Source organism: Panicum virgatum, chromosome 7K, assembly GCF_016808335.1.
Source record: "Panicum virgatum strain AP13 chromosome 7K, P.virgatum_v5, whole genome shotgun sequence".
Lineage (NCBI taxonomy): Eukaryota > Viridiplantae > Streptophyta > Magnoliopsida > Poales > Poaceae > Panicum > Panicum virgatum.
Window position 1 is genome coordinate 29,939,355 of NC_053142.1, and position 21,106 is coordinate 29,960,460.

Consider the following 21,106-nt stretch of genomic DNA (forward strand, 5'->3'; position numbering starts at 1 on the left):
ATTGACCCTCTCGGCTTGACCGTCGGTCTGAGGATGATAAGCAGTACTATAGGTGAGATCAGTTCCCATGGCATCATGAAGACTTCTCCAAAAGTGAGTAACAAATTGAGGACCATGATCAGAGACAATTTTCTTAGGAACACCATGCAGACAGACAATGCGAGTAAGGTACAACTCCGCATATTGCTTAGCATGATAAGTAGTCTTGACTGGAAGAAAATGAGCCGACTTTGTCAAACGATGCACGATTACCCATATAGAATCATATCCTTGAGAAGACCGAGGTAATCCAATGATAAAATCCATTCCAATTTCTTCCCACTTCTATGATGGAATAGGTAAGGGCTGAAGGGTATCAGCTGGTTTGAGATGCTCGGCTTTAACCTTTTGGTAAACATCGCACTCGGCGACATGTCGAGCGATTTTTCGCTTCATGCGAGTCCACCAAAACCTTTGCTTGAGATCTTGATACATTTTGGTACTGCCCGGATGAATAGAGAATTGAGAACTATGGGCTTCATGCATGATAATTCGCCTGAGGTTATGGTCCTTAGGCACCACAATACGCTTCCCAAAGAATAGAACTCCTTCATTATCAGTAGAGAAGCATCGAGCCTTGCCCTCCTTCATTAATTCCCGAATTCGAGCCATACCCTTATTCTTCTTTTGGGCATCCTTAATTTGATCATAAAGGTCAGATTTGACCGTGAGAGTAGCAAGATAGCCTTCTTTGACTATGGAAATTCCAAATTTCCGGAGATCATCACAAAGAGTATGCACAGGAGGAGCTATGGTCAGGCAATTGCATTGAGCCTTCCAGCTTAGTGCATCAGTGACGACATTTACTTTACCGGGATGATAGTGCACTTCAATATCATAGTCCTTAATTAACTCAAGCCACCGACGTTGTCTCATGTTGAGATCAGATTGAGTGAAAATGTACTTGAGGTTCTTGTGATCAGTGTAGATATTTTAATGATTACCAAGCAGATAGTGACACCATATCTTTAGAGCATGGACAACAGCCGCAAGCTCTAAATTATGGGTGGGATAATTTTCTTCATGTCGCTTGAGTTGACGAGAAGCATAGGCCACTACTCGGCCTTCTTGCATAAGAACACAGCCGAGATCGATGCGAGAAGCATCGCAATAAACATCGAAGCTCTTGGAAATATTTGGCTGAGCAAGAACGGGAGCTGTAGTGAGACGATCCTTAAGGGTTTGAAAGGCTTCTTCACAGGCTGGGGACCACTCAAACTTGACCCTATTTTTCAGTAGGTCATAGGCTTCGCAATTTTAGAGAAGTTCTCTATGAACCAGCGGTAATATCCCGCAAGTCCAAAGAAACTCCAGGTCTCATGGACAATCTGAGGTTGCTTCCAATCAAGGACATCTTGCACCTTACTAGGATCTACAACAATACCACCCTTTTAGAGGATATGACCAAGAAAAAATACTTGTTCAAGCCAAAACTCACATTTGCTAAATTTGGCATAAAGACGATGTTCTCTAAGTTTCTGAAGGACAATATGAATGTGACGAGCATGATCTTCTTGGGTCTTGGAATAAATGAGAATATCATCGGTAAAGATGATCACAAAGACACCAAGTTCCTCCATGAAAATGCTATTTATTAGATACATGAAATAAGCCGGTGTATTGGTGAGGCCGAAGGACATGACAGTGAATTCATAGAGACCATATCTAGTAGAGAAAGCTGTTTTTGGAATATATTTTTTCTGAATCTTGATTTGATAATAACCTAACCTTGGATCAATCTTGGAGAAATAACGAGCTCCCGAGAGTTGATCAAATAAGATATCAATCCGAGGTAAAGGATATTTGTTCTTGATGGTAACTTCGTTTAACGGACGGTAATCAACACACATCCGCAAACTATCATCTTTCTTCTTTACAAAGAGAGCCGGGCATCCCCAAGGAGAGGAGCTCGGACGAATGAAACCTTTGTCCAACAAGACCTTGAGTTGTTCTTTCAACTCCCTCAGCTCATTAGGAGTCATTCGATAAGGCCGTTTAGAGATAGGAGCTGTTTCGGGCTTGAGCTCTATGACAAATTCAACCTCACGATTAGGGGGCATACCTAGTAATTCTTCTGGAAAGACATCTAGATACTCACACACCACGGGAATATCTTCCACCGCAATGGCTTTGGTACCCGTCAAAGCATACAGATGAGACTCCATATTGGAAAGAGAGAGGAGAACTCTACTCCCAGAGGGGTGCAAAAGATCGATGGTGCGAGGCCCACATTTGATAACTCCATCATACTTACCCAATCAATTCATCCCAAGAATCACATCTAACTCCATCTTGTCTAGGATAAGAAGATTAGCACGAAAAATAGCTCCCTCAATGAGAATTGGAACCTTATCCTCAAAATTTCTAGCAATGATTTCCCCACCTGGTGATTCTATATGGTATGGCACTTGTAGAGTTTGCATATCAAGTTTACTATGTAGCATAAATTTCTTGTTGATGAATGAAAGAGTTGCCCCAGAATCAAAAAGAACAACTGCAGGGTGGGAATTGATTAGAAGCGTACCCATGAGTACTTCGGCACCCTCCGGAACTTCTTCAGCGGTGGTGTAGTTAAGACGGCCACGCTTAGGAGCTGGTTGTGGCTTGACTTCCTAACGCGGTGCTTGAGGTGGATTGTTGGGATTTGGTGCATTGAAGGCACCGCCACGCCTCGGAGAGGGGCAATTTTTGGAGATATGGCCTATGCCACCACAATTGAAGTATGGACCCTTTGCGGCACCACCTAGGTTGTTCCAATACGCATTGGCTGGCCTAGGAGCTTGTCCTTGAGGAGGTCGAGGGTGACGCACAATCCACATAGGGCGTGGAGGTTGAGCACCCGGCGCACGAGGCGGGAGAGGAGGAGGCCCCAGACGTCGACGTGAGGAGCTACCGCCTGCCGAGGTAGGAGCAGGGCGCTTGTGCTTTGCTTCCAGATTCTTCATCTTGTGCTCGGCTCTGATGGCAATGTTTACCAAGTCATTGAAATCCTCAAACTTGGTGGTGGAGAGCTTGTCTTGCAATTCTTCAGAAAGCCCATCATATAAGCATTCTTTTTTCTTGCCATCGTTGGCCACTTCTTCAGGTGTATATTGGGAGAGAGTATTGAAGGCATTGACTTAGGCCTTTACGTCACGACTTCCTTGAGTGAGATTCAGAAATTCTTTCTTTTTGATGTCCATGATACCCTTGGGAATATGGAAGGAGTGAAAAGCTGTGCGGAACTCCTCCCATGTGAAGTGGTGGTCAGCATGATGAGATGCCTTGAAGTTCCGCCACCAAGCCCCAGGGACGTCATGAAGTTGATGAGTAGCAAAAAGAACCTTCTCATGTGGCTCACACTCAATAAGACCAAGCTTCTCTTCAATCACATTAAGCCAGAAATCCGCATCAAGAGGATCTTTGGAGCCACGAAAAATGGGAGGGTTGGTACAGAAGAATTCCCGATCCTGTTCACTTGAGGCTCAGCTCTTGGACCATGATTGCCAGCATTGCCCATTTGATTGACTAAGTGCTCCATGAGTTTAGTTTGTCGGACCAGGATGTCCACGAGGGTTGGGTGAACGGGAGGATCAGGAAGAGGAACCTCGTTGTTGCGGTTGTTATTGCCACCCGAACCATTAGCACCATCCCTTTCAGTTTTCGAACGCAACACCATTCTGTTAATAAACAAAACGGTTAATGGTCAGGAATGAAAGATAGAGGATACTAGAAGGAAGGGTGGAAAGATAATGTGTAGATAAAAATCTAACACATAACCAACACTAGGATAACATATCTAAGAAAAAGGGTAGATTTGGCCCACTAAGAAATAACAGTAACGAGATCAACGAAATCTAGACCACGGCACACTAGATTGGTTAGGTGCAGATTTGAAAACCAAAAGAAAGAGAGTATGCATGCATGCAAAGTATGAATGCACATGACGTCTCCTCACATCGTGAGCACGCCTTAACGTTCTAGCACTCACTTACGACCCGAAACAACCGCATGGCCCAGCAGCGCTACCACCCTCCTACTAGCACTTAGGACAATGGGTGACTCCCATCTTCTCAACCCCGGCAAAAGGCTCAAAGGTTTCCAGCAGATGGAAGGGTTTTTCTACACTCCCGCTACTCATGAAAATAAGAGGGGTTAAGCATATCTTAATTAAACAAGTGAAGCAATAAGGAAGAAGTAGCTCTATGACCAAGGAAGAAAGATAGCATTTTACTTTAAGTTCAAACTTTTAACAAAAATAAATCTTAGTGCAAGTGATCAAAATTTTATTTTACCTTCACCCTACTAAGCAAATTTTAGGTTCACTTTATGGAATATCGGCTCTGATACCCATTGTGAGAACCGCCCAATTTGATACTATTTTAAACGAACCGTTGGTCATTATCATCCAGATGAGAGTTAACACGTGCTGGCTGGAGAGCGTGCCACGTGTTATCCCACATCTAGAGATACGAATAACCGACACGTCATCCGTCCAAAATAACATCAAATCTAGTAGTCCCGGTACGTGTTTGCCACATGCCCAGAATTAAGCACACGTACCGTTATACAATCGCATACACAGTGCCGATGAACCACAAGAGCAGTTTTACATTACCAGAGTTCATTACTGGTTCGATATAGGAGGGTTCACTAACTTCTATTACAAGCCCTGGGCTCACGAAAGCCATATTAAACAGAAACTTAAAGTTTATTGAATTTACATGCTCTCACGGATCTCGATTACGGTAAAGACATACTACGATAATGATGCCTTGCTCAAGGACATCATCACAGCCACATCGACCTATTCCTCCCCCGCATTTGGATCAGCGGGGTAGAAGTGGCCGTACACCACTTCCGGCTCACCTGCAACTAGATTTAGAAAACAACCTGAGTACAAAAGGTACTCGCAAGACTTACGCGACTAAATAAGCAAGGATTATGCAAAGGCTCAAATGAAAGCTTTAGGGTTAAGTAATTGTTGCATAGACATAAACTCTCTACCCTAACCCTAACAGAATTAATTATTCTTGCCCAAACCCCAAAAGTTTTAGTTGATTAAGAGCATATTATATGAATGATTATAAAGGTGGCAAGAACCACTCCAACATATCCGAAATTCTCTACGAGGAATTCGACGAGCCAAGAGCTTGCTCATAACCGAGAGCACGACAATTCGAATTGATTCAAACCTTGCAAGAGTGTACTACTTTACCCACACGACGCGAGGACCATGCGACTCACCCAACCGGCCAGAGTTGGATAAGGGGATACTCGCGTCAACCGTTCCCAACGAGGCTCGATCATTGAAATCTTCACACCTAGCTTACGCGTAGAGACTTAGTTTCCACCGGGGACATCTCTAAACTTTCCTACACGTAGGTCCACCCGGGGACACCTCTAAGCCTCTCTGCATAGCTCTTGGCCACGTATCTAGGACTGTACATCAATGATCAAGTCAAAGAAGGTAATTGGCTCATCCGTACCATTATATTGGATATGTGGTAGCACGGAAAGGTGCTCAAAGTCGATGGCATCCACGGACGGTCCTTAAACGATCCAAGCAGACTATGCCCATGTGACAACATTCTCTAGGCCCTACCATTCCGCTCGAATCTCGGTATACCAGACCACAAAACCTCAACTACTCAAGTGCGATCAAGGATAACCAGTAGGTGTGACACTCCAACACATTCTTCCTAGCAAGCAATATAAGTAATCTAAGCAGGGCTAAGCATCTAGTCAGGTTAAGTAAGTAACTGACTAACAAGTGACAAGGACATGGATAACAATTCAAGGAAAGTAATGCCGGAAAATAGGTACAAGAATGCAACACACACACACACACATAACCCAACATTACCCGGTGAGATAACTAACTAACTCAGATTAAATAGGAGCAAGGAATCATGCTTAGCTGCTTGCCTTGGTTAACTTTGGGCTCGACCACGAACGGAACTCCGGGTTCAGGCTCGACGGGCTGCACGGGTTCGACCTCCGACGGTTCGGTCACTATAATGCATGAAGCGATGCGTATGCATTAGTATGATGCGGTGATATCAAAATGGCATGCTATGATTGAAATATGAATGCAACGCTATGCACGAGCACATGAATGCTACACATGCGATGATGCACAAACTAACACAAGCGACTACAAACGATCAGTAAACGCGAACGATGAAGCTAGAGCGAGAATCAAGAAATAAACTTACACAACAAGCATAAATCACAAATTAAATAGAGCACGCAGGGGACATTGCAAGGAGCCCAAGAAAATTGGATTTGCAGCAAAAGTACTTTCCTATAATTAATCATAAATATATTAGATTTCAACTATTCAAAACAAGATAAATCAGAAAAGGCATGCAAACTTAACTAAACAAATCCATGAAAATTATCATAGATACTAGGCATGGATTCGAAGCTGATAAAATTGGCATTACTATTTTCTCACTTTCCACCAAAAAGTTCCATATTAAACCATTTTCAGACAAAGCATAAGAAAACATGCTAAAACTTTAACAAACAGCAGGAAAACATATGAACAAGTTGCACCACTAAAAACAACACCTCACAAGGAGTCTAACAAAATTTAGTTTGAAATTTTTAGAGCAATACTCAATTAACTAAGCATTAAACTCACTTTTGTAAGATAAACCTATAGATAAATTTACAGCAAAGTAACGTGCAAAACAATATTTTTGTTGAGTAGATCTAAGCTAGAGGAATCCAACAAAATAAGTCTCATATTTTTCAGAGCTATACATGAATTTCTACGCATTTTGCAAGATGAGGAGGCGGTGGCAAACCTCACCGGCAATTCGGACGGCGGGGAAAGGCGACGGACCGCCGGCGCGGCGGCGTTGGGCGGCGGCGGGCAAATGGCTCGCCGGCGGCCTTGTGCGGTGAGGGAGGAGGTCAGGTGAGGCGGGGAATCGAAGGAGGAGAGGGAGGAGGAGCTCCCCAAGCGAGGAATCGAGAGGGGACTCACCGGGACGGGCGAATCAACGGCGGCGACGGAGCTCCTCGCGGCGGCGTCAATGGCGGATTGGGAACAATTGGAACTAGGGTTTGAGGGGAAGGAGGCGGGCTTGCTTATATGGGAAGGGAGCGAGCGGGCGGATGGGCACGCTGAACAAGGATGGCCGGCGGTGGTGGTGACGTGCGGCGCGCCGCGATTCATGCAACACACACCGAAGCAAAGGAACGCGGACGCGGCGCTCGACGGCCGGCACGTGGCGACGACCCGCCGAACACGGTCTCGGTATGGGCGACGGCGTGACGGCACTCTCCCATTGGCTCGCACGGACAGCGAGGATGGCCGACGCGTGGCCTCGACGCCGGCGTCGACGCGCGGCATGCCAAAAACAGAGGAGCCGAAGAGGAGGCCGTGACAATTATTTACCTCTAATTGCTAGTCCGTGCATGTTTAATTAAGAGAACTCTTTTATAGTGCTTAGTTCTAATCTTTTAGTGAAACTCTTAATTAGCTTTTGGACAAGCTTTGCTTTAGTCTGTTTTGAGCTTTGCTATTTATTGTGGAATCATTGTATGCTCATTGAAGAAAGCTCTTTTGCGAGTCTGGTTTGAAAAGATTTTTCGACGCTTTGATAAATCGTTGCTTCCGCTGTGTTTTGCGCCTTGCTCGAGAAAATTGTTTTTCACTTACTTCCGCTTTGCGTTCAGATTTGCCTAACCGTTCTTAGGGTGAGCACGTCACGAGTTGGCTTGTGTCATTTTGGCAGTTAGAAGGAGAGGCGTGTCGGACTAGTAATTAGGACATAGGCCTTATTCTCTTGGAGAATTTTTTAAAGGGCTCTCATTCACTCCCCCTCTCTCTGGTCGCCCATCCGGTTCTTTAGTAATGAAATCAACCAGGCCTGTGGGCCGTAATGCTCCATAGTTCCTAATAATATAGTGCACTACTACAAAAACATTGATTTGTTCCGGTTGGGAAACCCCTGTTGTCCCGGTTTCCCAACCGGGAACGCCAGTCCGGGACAAAAGGGGGTGCCCTTTTGTCCCGGGTCTGGCATCCGGGACAAAAGAGGACCTTTTGTCTCGGTTGGTGACAAAAGGTGCTGCTAGCGCCCACGTGGCTGGTGCACCCTTTTGTCCCGGTTGGTGTTATCAACCGGGACAAAAGGTTCCTTTTTTTTCTTGTTTTCCTTTTCTCAATTCTTTTTCTATTTCAATTATACTTTTGCATTTCAATTGAACTTATGTATTGGAATTCAGTGTGTATGATCTCCACTAATATTTACATATATATATAGTTACTTATATAATATTTGTCCTAGATAGTTTTCATATATAAATTAATTCACTTATATATATGTATACACATATCTATACATGTGAATTCCTTTACATATGAAAATGTCTAGGACCAATATTATATATATATACATATATATACACACATATATATATAAACATATATATATTATTGGAGTGCTTATATATAATACATACATACTCATAAATAGAAATTTAATACATACACACACATATATATTTACATAGGTATATTCGTTCTTAATTACATATATACACGTATATTATCATATTTGCTGCGATTGTCAATATTAGATAGTACATCATAGTAGAATTCGCCTTTTGGATCGAGGACTTGCTCAACAATAAATCTGGACAATTGTTCTTGAATCGCCATAATCGTTTCCTCCGGTATGAGTTTATTGCGCATCTCCTCGACCTATTGAAAAAGGGGATAATTAATTTCGACTAATTAAAATACGGGTTCAAATATTAACAAGTTTTTTACTTACTTCCTCCTCCCAATCTGTTCAGCCCTTTCGAGGACCTACCAGACCATGGATGTTCTCGCATACATAGTATGCGCATAAATTAGTGCATTGTTTCTGCCTCATACACTTTAAGAGAGAAGAAATGATCAGGTATTTACATGAATATATAATAAAACTAATGAATCGTGCAACGAATCATCCAAGTGCGTACCGCAAAATCTGTATTGATCTTCAATTCTTTGTCAAATTTGCCTGGATGATTTTTAGCGAATTGTTTCCAAATCTTGTGCATATTAGAACAATTATAGTCAAGTAAGAAAGTGATTCAAATTATCGGTTATCGACGGAGTAGTGGTAGAATTACTTTTTCATCTTGTTAAGACGGTTTTCGTATTGTTCTGGAGGTCTCCTCAATGTGTCCATAACCACGAGTAGACTCTTCTCGGGAATTATGACAAGTAGGACCCAGTGTTCACTGCAAGATTATACAGAGGCAGTTCTTGGTAGTTAAGGTTTAAACAATTCGATTACAGAATAGAAAGAGTTAGACGGAAGGAATCACTCACGCAAAGTTGTAAGGAAACAATATCATTTGCTTGTTGTGATGAACGCTTATGTACTTGAACAAGTTTTGGTATAGCTCATCGGCAGTGTCGCGTAGAATCCTCCAATTACAAGTAATTGGGTCGATGAAGCCGAGGTGAGAGTATCCCTTTCTCCTGCAAGTTTGTATCTCCATTCTACATGATACCGAATAAATCAAGAGATCAGTATGTTGAGATCATGCAAAACAATACGTAAGGAGAGTAAAATACTTACAGAACCCACAAGCCGACCATAGAGATGTCGAGGGCCTCCTGATGGAATAGTTGGTAAATTTCTTCCCAGTTTATCCATATAATGTCCTCCCCCTGTAAGAAATCGTCATCTTTAATCTTTGAGCCCTGCATGAAGATGCAATCGGCCATCGCACGCATGTAGTGCTGGTGTAGCTTATACATTTGCGTTGGAAGCACGGACACTACTTCGGGGGGTACAAGAGATTTGCCGATCTCATACGTCCATTTGACGACCACATCGGCCTTTGGAATATCTTCTCCCCCTGCAATCTGAGCCGCCGTCAGGTTTGATTCTTTCAAAAATGTAACAAAGTCTTGTTCTTGCGTCGTCTGTCCCACTACGAGAGGCTCTATTGATTGTTTCTTTTGGGCTCCGAGCTGTGGAACGTCGGACGACGACGACTTTGATTGTCTCTTCTTTTTCTCAGTAGTTTTGATAATTGTGCGTTCGTAGTCTGAAGGGGGACTCTCGGAATGAATTTTCTCTTATTTGCTTCGCACATTCCCTTAAAAAATTTCAAATCTATCGGATTTATCACTTTCTCGGGCTCCGGCTTCGGCTTGAAGTGCTCTTTAACTCTTTCTTGAGTTATCCGATCGCATTCTTCAAGGCTCATGTCCCAGGGTTTAATAGGAGCCTCCTTGGTTTTCTTCTCCTTTTCCTTCTTCTTTGGAGGCTCCTTAGCCGGTGCAGCTACCTTCTTTGCCGGCGGCCGTTTCTGCTTCTTTGCCGGCGGCGGAGGGGGTGACCATGGAGGCGACGGTGACGCTTGAGTGTTCATCGGCGCATGAGATGATGGTGATGGAGAATGTGCCGGTGAACCTTGCCGAGACAGTGCTGCCCTTGGGGAGTTTTGCGGAGATGCCGGCCTTGGAGAGGCAAGCTGAGATGCCGGTCTTGGTGTTTGATCATCCGACTTTAGGACAATGTAGCGCTTATCCCATAGGATGTAGCCATGAATGGCTTCTGCTAGTGTCCTCTCCCCATCGCCTCCAGGAATATCTAGCTCGAGCGTCTCCCAACCCTGGCACACCTGCTCCATGCCAACTCTTGTGTATCCTGGCGGAATTTGCTGCCCGTGGTACACGTCGCCTGGTTGGGTTGGCATGGCGGTACCGTACGCAACAGTGAACATTAAGTTCTTAACGGCAGTCTGCAGGTCACAAGGTGTCCGCTGGGTGATCTCATCCACTGGAAATCGCTGCGGGGCCGTCGCTTCAACTGCGGCCTGGATCCCCGTTGGCTCGGCGACGGTGACGTCTGTGGAAGCGCAGCTGTTTTTCCGCTGAGACAGATGATCGGCTGCGACATTAGGCTTTGGAGGCACCGTTTGCGCTTGCTGTTGCTGGCTCATTGCTATACCCACTTGGCGTTGAACCTCTTCGTCCAGTCTTTGATCGTGTGACATGAGCCGTTCCTCTAGCCTTCGCAAGTGCTCCCGCTCATCATTCTTTCTTCTTTGCTGGCTTCTATATGATTCAATGTAATCCCTGAACCCATACTTCCACGGAACCACGCCTTTGCCTCTTGTGCGGCCCGGATGCTCTGGATTCCCAAGGGCGTAAGTCAGCTCGTCCCTCTCTCTATCCGGCTGGAATGTTCCCTCAGCCGCTGCTTGTATGGCCTCCTGTAGTCTCTGGGCTGCTCGCTGGATGTTTGGCCCATAGATGCAGTCACCAGTCAATGGGTCCAAGCTTCCCCCGTGACCATAAAACCATGTCCTTGACCTTTCAGGCCAGTTCATGGTCGCAGGTTGGATGCCTCTGTCAAGCAGATCCTGCTCCATCTTCACCCATTTGGGTATTGCAAGCTTGTAGCCTCCTTGGCCTAGAGTGTGATGGTACACTTTCTTCGAGGCGTTGTCTTTGGCCTTCTGCACCTTCTGAAGCCCAAGCTCGGAAGACTTGTATTCCACAAATGCATCCCAGTGACCCCTGAGCTTTTCGAGCTCGCCGGTAAATACGGATGTGGTCCCGGTCTTGATATATTTCTTCGTCAAAATTTTCTTGAATGATTGCAGCCGTTCGGCCATCTTACTCAGGGTCCAGCGCTTGCATATCTCTTCGGATTCAGCTGGAACCGTGAAGTTTTTCTTAAGCTCCCGCCAGCACCATTCTTTTTCTCTTTCGGGTACCGCATCCCATTCCTCGCTTGGATTGGAAGCTTTCCAGAGCCTGAAGCTGATCGGGATGTGGTCCCTGACAATACATCTGGATTGTCTTATGAATTTTTTGGCGGCAGCTTCTGGAGCGATCGGTTCGCCATCTGGACCAACTTCCGTTATAATGAACCACCCTTCCAGTTTTTTTGTTGGGCCTCGCTTCGTCTTTTTCTGCTGCGACGATGATCCAGACGGCTATAAAAAAATATTCATAGTATTCATATAGATTCAGATGAAAATATGATTGTCACTACAAATAAGTATAGTTGTGATATGTACATTAGCACTTTGTTCAGCAGCAGCGTCATCCTGAATAGATGGTGGCTCAATTCCATCACCGGACATATTCAAATATCTGTCGGTATTGCTGCCATCATCAGCTTGTTCAGCGATATCTCCTTGACCTTCGCCAATCATATTCAACAGGAACTGTTCGTCTTCCGCGTCTGTGTGTCGCGGGTCCATCGTAACTAAAATATAAATACAAATAAAACCCTTAAACAAATTCTCAAAATAATCCACATATTTAGATCTGTAACGATCGGAAACTATCGGAAATGATTCGATCGGTATCGGTAACGATCGGAAACTATCGGAAATGATTCGGTCGGTATCGGTAACGATAGGAAACTATCGGAAACGATTCGGTCCGGATCGGTAACGATCGGAAACTATCGGAAACGATTCGGTCGGGATCGGTAACGATCGGAAACTATCGGAAACGATTCGGTCGAGAAGTAATATAAATGGCATAATTAAATGATAAATACATGATAAATTAAAGGCTTCGAATGATATAATTAAGTAATAAAAACATGATAAATTAAAGGCTTCGAATGACATAATTAAATAATAAATACAAGATAAATTAAAGTCTTTGAATGACATAATTAAATAATGAATATATGATAATTAAAGTCTTTGAATGACATAATTAAATAATAAATACATCATAAAAGAAATTCTCTCTAATTCTCTATTTCCTTCTCTATTTCTCTACAAATTCTCTCTAATTCTCACTATATCTCTATAAATAAAGAAAACACTATATCCATAATTGCATTCTAATGATGTCTTTATAAATCAATTCTACTTAATATATAATAAATAAAACACTATATCCATAATATAATTCTAAAAATATCTATATGCATAATTGAATTCTAGTTAATATATAAAAAAGAATTACATAAACATAAAATTTGAAAAGAAAAAAGAAAATGCCGGCGGTCACACTACTCACACAGGGCGGGGAAACCTAGGGGCGGCGGCCCTGGACGACGAGGCGGGGAGCTGGCGGCGTGGTGGCGCGCAGCGGAGAGGGTGGCGGCGCGGCGGCATGCAGTGGAGGCCGCCGGGGGCGGCGAAGACGAGGGTGTGCGCGTGGAGTGGAGGCCGGGGCGGCGAAGACGAGGTGGCACGGGGCCGGGGATGGCGGCGCACTGGTGAGCAGCCTGGCGGGGTCGTCGTCCAAGGCGGCCGGGGCGTGGAGGCGGCGGAGTTCGGGGACGGCGGCGGAGCAGGAGGCGCGATGGGCGTGACGACGGCGGCGCGGTGCAGATCAGGAAAATGCCCAAGTGTCGGAGGAAGGCGGAGGTTGAGCGACAAATATAGGGGGCCCCCCTTTTGTCCCGGGTGAAGCCACCACCTGGGACAAAAGTCCCTTTTGTCCCGGGTCGTGGCTCCACCCGGGACAAAAGGTGTTTTTGGGCGGGCCGGGAAAATTCCCAGCCCACGGCCCACCTTTAGTCCCGGGTGGATCTACCACCCGGGACAAAAGGGGCCCGTTTTCCCTCATTCCCGCCAAATCTTATGTTTTTTTGTTTCTTTTTACTTCTCTTTTAAAATTGGCTTTCATTTGTTAATTCAGTTAATAAAATTATGATTCCAAAAATTATGGAACAAAATTTCTTATCTCTATATAAACTTGATACACGCAACAAAAATAATGAATTTTCATTCAAGTGATTGGGTCAATGAAATATCTAACTTTTTTGAAATCATATTTGTTATTTTGACCATGCAAAAATATATTAGGTGAACAAATTTTTTCAAACTGTTGTTTTTCGACAGAAAGTGGATTCTATCACGATATTAACGTTTAAAAAGTGAATTTTAGATAAAATTAAGCAATTTCATGGTATTAATGAGTAGTGTGTGAGTTTGAGAGATAGTGTGTGTGTTATAGTGAGATTGTGTGTGTTAGTGAGAGAGTATAGTGTGTTAATGTGAATGTAATTTCATGAAATAAATAAAATTAGTTGAGTAATCCATTATTGAATGAAAATTATAATTGAGTCTGGTAATTAAGTGAAAAATATAAAAAATAATATATATAACACATAAAGTATAATTGTACAGTACATATATAATAAAAGTATTCGAATTGCGATTACGTTTTTATACAATAATATAAAATGATTCAAGTACATGAAGAATTAGCGGTAACAGACTTTCTCTTCACAAATGTCCCTTGATTATGATCACGGCGCAAGTATGGAGCATCATCATTGGCTAGAAGGATGCATGGATCAGCATTTACTTCAAAAGGTGGAATGACAACAAAATTATTATATTCTTCTGACAAGTCTGTCTTGTCCTCCACTCCAACGATGTTTCTCTTTCCTGATAGAACTATGTGTCGCTTAGGCTCATCCTTTTGCTTGTTTATCCCCTTCTTTGGCTTGCTGGGCATGTCCTTAATGTAGAAAACCTGAGCGACATCCTGGGCTAGGACAAATGGCTCGTCTCTATACCCAAGATTGTTGAGATCAACTATTGTCATCTCATACTCATCTTTTGTTACCCCTCCTCCAGATAGCTTAACCCATTGGCAACGAAATAGAGGCACCTTGAAATTGGGACCGTAATCCAGCTCCCATATCTCTTCAATATAGCCGTAATATGTGTCCTTTTTTCCATTATTGTCCGTGGCATCCATACGAACACCGCTGTTTTGGTTGGTACTCTTTTTATCTTGGGCTATCGTATAAAATGTGTTTCCATTTATCTCGTACCCTTGGTATGTTAAGATATTCCAAGATGGTCCCCTAGCCAATAAGAACAGTTGTTCACTTATATCCATGTTATGCATTAGATGCTTCCGCAACAAGCTGCAGAAAGTGTTCATGTGCTCACATGTAATCCATGCCTCAGACTTTTCCGGGAAATTGGAGAGCAGAATTTTCTTGTGTTCCTCGATATATGGGTCAACCAAGGATGATTGTTGAAGAACCGTATAATGCACTTTCTTGAATGAGAAATCATCTATGCAGACATAAGATTTCTTTCCTAATGTACCCTTTCCAGTTAGTTTCCCCTCATATCGCGATTCAGGGACTCCAATCGGTTTAAGGTCATCAATAAAGTCAACACAAAAGTCAATGACCTCCTCAGTTCCGTAGGCACTGGCGATGCTTCCTTCTGGACGAGCTCGATTCGAACACATTTCATGAGTACCCCCATGAACCTTTCGAATGGGAACATGTTGTGTAGAAATACTGGTCCGAGGATATCAATCTCTTTCACAAGGTGCACTAGAAGATGTGTCATGATGTTGAAGAAAGATGGTGGAAATATCAGCTCAAAGCCAACAAGACATTGCACCACATCGTTTTGCAGCTTTATCAAATTCTCCGGGTCAATTATCTTCTGAGAAACTGCGTTGAGGAAGGCACATATCTTCACGATGGTTAACCGGACGTTATCAGGCAGATTCCCCCGCAGCACAACCGGAAGAAGTTCGGTCATAAGCACATGGCAGTCGTGGGACTTGAGATTTGTAAATGTCTTCTCTGCCAAATTTAAGATTCCTTTTATATTGGATGAGTATCCAGATGGAACCTTTATACTGCTCAAGTAGTCAAACATGGTTTCTTTCTCTTCCTTGCTAAGAGTATAGCTGGCAGTACTTAAGTATTGTCGTCCATTATCTCGCTATTGTAGATGTAAAGCATCTCGTTCTTCCATACGTTGCAATTCTTGACGTGCTTCTACTGTATCTTTTGTCTTTCCGTACACTCCCAAGAATGCTATCAGGTTGACGCAAAAATTCTTCGTGAGGTGTATCACATCAATTGCATGACGAACATCTAAGACTTCCCAATATGGTAGCTCCCAAAATATAGATTTCTTCTTCCACATGGGCGCCATTCCGTTTTCGTTCGGAACAGGTTGGCTACCAGATCCCTTTCCAAAAATAACTTCTAGATCTTTTACCATGTTGAAGACGTCTTTACCACTACGGTGCATCGGTTTTGTTCAGTGGTCCGCTTGGCCTTTGAAATGCTTGCCCTTCTTTCGTACCGCATGCCTAATGGGAAGAAACCGACGATGACCCATGTATACAACCTTCTTACAGTGAGTCAACCATATATTATCGGTATCATCTAAACAGTGTGTGCATGCTTTGTATCCCTTGTTCGAATGTCCTGACAAGTTACTAAGAGCAGGACAGTCATTGATCGTTACGAACAACAATGCTCGTAGGTTGAAGTTTTCCTGTTTGTATTCATCCCACATCCGTACACCTTCATCGCCCCAGAGCAATAAGAGTTCTTCGACCAATGGTCTTAGGTACACATCAATGCCATTTCCGGGCTGCTTTGGACCCGGGATAAGCACTGGCATCATGATGAACTTTCGTTTCATGCAGAGCCATGGTGGAAGATTGTACATACAAAGAGTCACAAACCAAGTGCTATGACCACTGCTCATCTCACCAAAAAGATTCATGCCATCCGTACTCAAACCAAACCTTATGTTTCATGTATCCAAATCAAAATCAGGGTACGTTCTATCTATTTTTCTCCACTGCGACCCATCAGCAGGGTGTCTCAACATCGAGTCTTTCTTGTGTTCCTCTTTGTGCCATCGCATCAACTTTGCATTATCTTTCTTTCTAAACAGACGCTTCAAACATGGTATTATAGGCGAATACCACATGACCTTCGCAGAAACTCTCATCCGGGGAGGCTCCCCCTCGACATCTCCAGGATCATCTTTTCTAATCTTGTAACGCAATGCACTGCATACGGGACATGCATCCAAATTCTCGTACTTTCCTCGGTAGAGGATGCAGTCGTTGGGGCATGCATGTATCTTTTGCACTTCCAATCCTAAAGGGCAAACAAGTTGTTTGGCTTCATATGTTGTGGCAGGCAATTCGTTGTCCTTAGGAAGCATTTTTTTAACAAGTTTGAGTAATTCACCAAATCTCTTGTCGGATACACCATTTGTCGCCTTCCATTGCAGCAACTCCAAGGTGGTGTCAAGTTTCTTCAATCCATTTTGACAATCTGGGTACAACAACTTACGGTGGTCCTCTAACAACTTCTGGAACTTCAACCTCTCCGTTTCACTCTCACAGTCTGCCTGCACATTGTGCAATGCCTGCCCCAGATCGTCGCTGGGATCATTTTCTGCTACATCTACTTCGGGCTCTTCCATGGGAATATCGTCATCGAATGCACCGATTCCAGCATTCCCGGGAAAGTGGTCATCAAAATCTTCTTCTTCATTGTCTTCCATGGTAACCCTCTGTTCTCCGTGCTTCGTCCAACAAACATACTTCTCCATGAAACCATTTGCGAAAATGTGGCTGTGTAGGATTCTTGAAGATGAGTAATCCTTGTTATTGTTGCAATGAACACACGGGCAGCACATAAAACCATTCTGTTTGTTTGCCTCAGCCACAGACAAAGAATAATGCAGGCCATCAATGAATTCTTTCGAATGTCGGTCAGCATTGTACATCCATTGCCGGTCCATCTGCATTTTAAATAAATCGATTTGAATTCTTTACACGTATCGAATAAATAAAATATATCAAACCTAAATTAAACTAAATGCAACATAACATGAATAATTAAAAGATATGCAATATCCATCATACATCTTGATTAATTAAAAGGAGTACTTAATCCATTACATAACTTAACAAAGGAGTACTATACATGAAACTTAAAAATTCGGACAACAACACATAGGTTTTCAACCGTCCTTGCGTTGGAACGCAGAATGCTCTAACGGATTTCTTGCTGGCGCAGAAGAAGATGGCGGAGCTGAAACCTCCGAGTTTGGTGGTGACGAACCGTAACGCCGCAATAAATCCTCAAGATCAAACGGAGGTTCCTCGCCCCTTGCCATTCATTCTCTATATTCTTTTTCCAAATAACGGAGCGCTGCCCTATGAAAAGCACTAGGTTTTTTGGACCGACGACCTACTCGAGTTGTGCCCTTCTCTCCAGAAGGACAACGATCACCCCCACCGGTGCCACTCCCTCCAGCTGCTGAAGCCATATTTTACTGAAAAATACCTTTATTTTCCACAAAATTATAAATTCTTACCATTACAATACAAAAATTATTTACTATTACAATTACAATGATCAGTTTAATAACTCTTGCAAATAACAATGAAATCATATAAAAAAGATGAAATGTATCATTAATCCTCAAGAAATCTCTAATTAATTGAAAGAAATCTCTATAACTTCTAATTACTTTGACACCCTTCAGTTCCAGGAGTACACTCTTTTCAATATCCAGAAACCCTCTAGAAGAAAAATAAACCTTTATTTCTGAAAATGTATATGTCAGTAACCTCAACCCTGCGGTGATGACACTGCCTTTCGGGGGGGACACGGTGCGGTACAAGGATGTCACCAATCGGCCAGTCGCAGCACCAACATTTACGATTAATAGGCACAGCACTTGGCACAGGCAGCGTGCTCGTTGATATGCTCTTAGTACAACAATGCCATGCTGACTGCGTCAAATGCTGTCTTCTTATCAATCGGAAGTGCTGGTGATGCTACCAATCGATTTGCGACGTCTTTATAGCGCATCGTGTATCCCCGAAAGGTAGTGCCATCACCGTTGGATGGAGATTAACGACGTATACTTGTTTCGAAATAAAGATTTTTTTAGCTTCTAGATGGTTTCAATGTGAGCCTGAATAAATACATCATTAGAGTGTCAAAATAATCCATTCATAATACAAAAAATTCTAATATACTCATTTCATTAATTCATTCCTGAATACAAAAATCAACTATCCACAATATGGTCATATATACAAGTACATCACATGAAGTGTCTACACTCATTCTAAAAATTTCTACTATCCACATACTCATCTAAATCTAAAAGAAAATCACACCTACATATGCAATCTAGCTAAATGTCCAAGAAATGAGCTAGCTACACATTTTCTCTATTTCTAAAGCATGAAATGAGCTATACAAGCCAAGGAAGAAGAGAAAAACAAGCCCCAAACCTTTAGCGCCGATGGATGGACGGGGAATCAAAGATCTTCACAAATGTGGTGAAGAAATGAGCAAGAACTCCTCTCTCCCGAGCCAAGAACAGCAAGAAACAAGTGAGCTGAATGGCTCGGGTGGGGGGAGAGGGAAGGGGATAAGGGGGCCAAGGACTTTTGTCCCGGTTGGAGACACCAACCGGGACAAAAGGGTGGCCTTTTATCTCGGTTGGTGGCTCCAACCGGGACAAAAGGCTCGCGGGCCTTTTGTCCCGGTTGGAGCCACCAACCGGGATAAAAGGCCACCCTTTTGTCTCGGTTGGTGCCTCCAACCGGGACAAAAGGCTCCTGTCCCCCCTGGCCTGGCTAGCCGTTGAACCCGGGACAAAAGCCACATATTGTCCCGGGCCCAAAGGCTGCCGGGACAAATGGCCTGGAACAAAGGCCTATTCTGTAGTAGTGGTGATTGTTTTTTAGCATCACAGAATTTCCATTAAGTCGAGACAGAATTACAATAACTAGTCAGGTTGGCGCGCTACGCGCGCCTATACAAATAAAAACATATTGACTTAAAATATTAATAGAAAGATATTATTCGCGACTATGTTTGAAACAATATCGTATCGATGTATTGAGTTAAATCTAAAAAATACAGTAAAACGGCATAGTAGTTTAGAGTCTGAGTGCGCGCCAATCTCAAGCATTTTAGTATAGAGGTACAGACAATTTTTCCTTAGTAATTTGTTTTTTTTGTGTCAGTAGGTATAGTTTGATTACTTTAGTAGGAAAAAAAGAATAGAAATGAATGAACAGTTCAAGTATATTTTGTGAGTTTACGGAGGGAAATCCAAAGCCAAAAGTAGTAGAACTACCACGTGTGAATGTAATATACAAAGTTTAGTTATTATTTTTATATGTATAGTTTGATTACTTTAGTAGGAAAAAATTTAGAAATGAATGAACAGTTCAAGTATATTTTGTGAGTTTACGGAGGGAAACCCAAAGTCAAAAAGTAGTAGAACTACCACGTGTGAATGTAGTATACAAAGTTTAGTTATTATTTTTATATGTAGAAAGTAGTTAAATATATTTTGTATTGTCAAATAATGGAAAGAAAATATTTTTTTAAGATAAAAAGGCTCACTTAATAGAACCGTGGGTCCCGTCTGAATAGCGCGTGGGTCCCACGTGGGTCCCGCCTGAATAGCGCGTGGGTCCCATGTGGGTCCCGCCTGAATAGCGCGTGGGTCCCATGTGGGCCCCACCTAAATAGTATGTGGGACCCGCATAATCAAATAATGGAAACAAAATAATTTTTTAAGATTAAAATGCTCACTTAATAGAACCGTGGGCCCCACGTGGGTCCCGTCTGAATAGCGCGTGGGTCCCACGTGGGTCCCGCCTGAATAGCGCGTGGGTCCCACCTGAATAGCATATGGGTCCCACGTGTGTCCCGCCTGAATAGCGCGTGGGTCCCATGTGGGTCCCACCTGAATAGTATGTGGGGCCCGCATAAACAGTGCGTGGGTCCCACGTGGGGCCACGATTCACGAAAACGCTTCGATTCTTGGAACTTTAGTATAGTATATTAATTAATTAATTAATTAATTAGCGGCTGCTGGTAATCCCACTAGCTATTTTGGGATATCGTTTAGCCAGTACTGGGTACAATCGTGTCTGATCCCACGCAAGCACACTATGGGCAACTGAATTGGCGCCCCTACGCCTTCAAAGCAACTCTAAAAGCACTAAAGAACTTGCCTAACTCTGTAATATAATGATTGTTTATTAGCAGCAGCAACAATACATGCAGGAAGCTAAGCACGCGCTCACTAATATTACAAATTAGGCTCTGCTCGCATGCTCGGTGTTCCATGGAAACCTTGATTATTGTTGGTTTAGGAGCATTACATTACACTAAAAAAAAAGAGGAAGAGTCGGAGTGTTATTATAGCACATCAATGTAAAGAGAAAAGGCATAGTGGTCGATCGTTTGAACATCCGGCAGTGCTCTCTCATTTTCTCTTTATAAAGGAACAAATAAAAGATGTA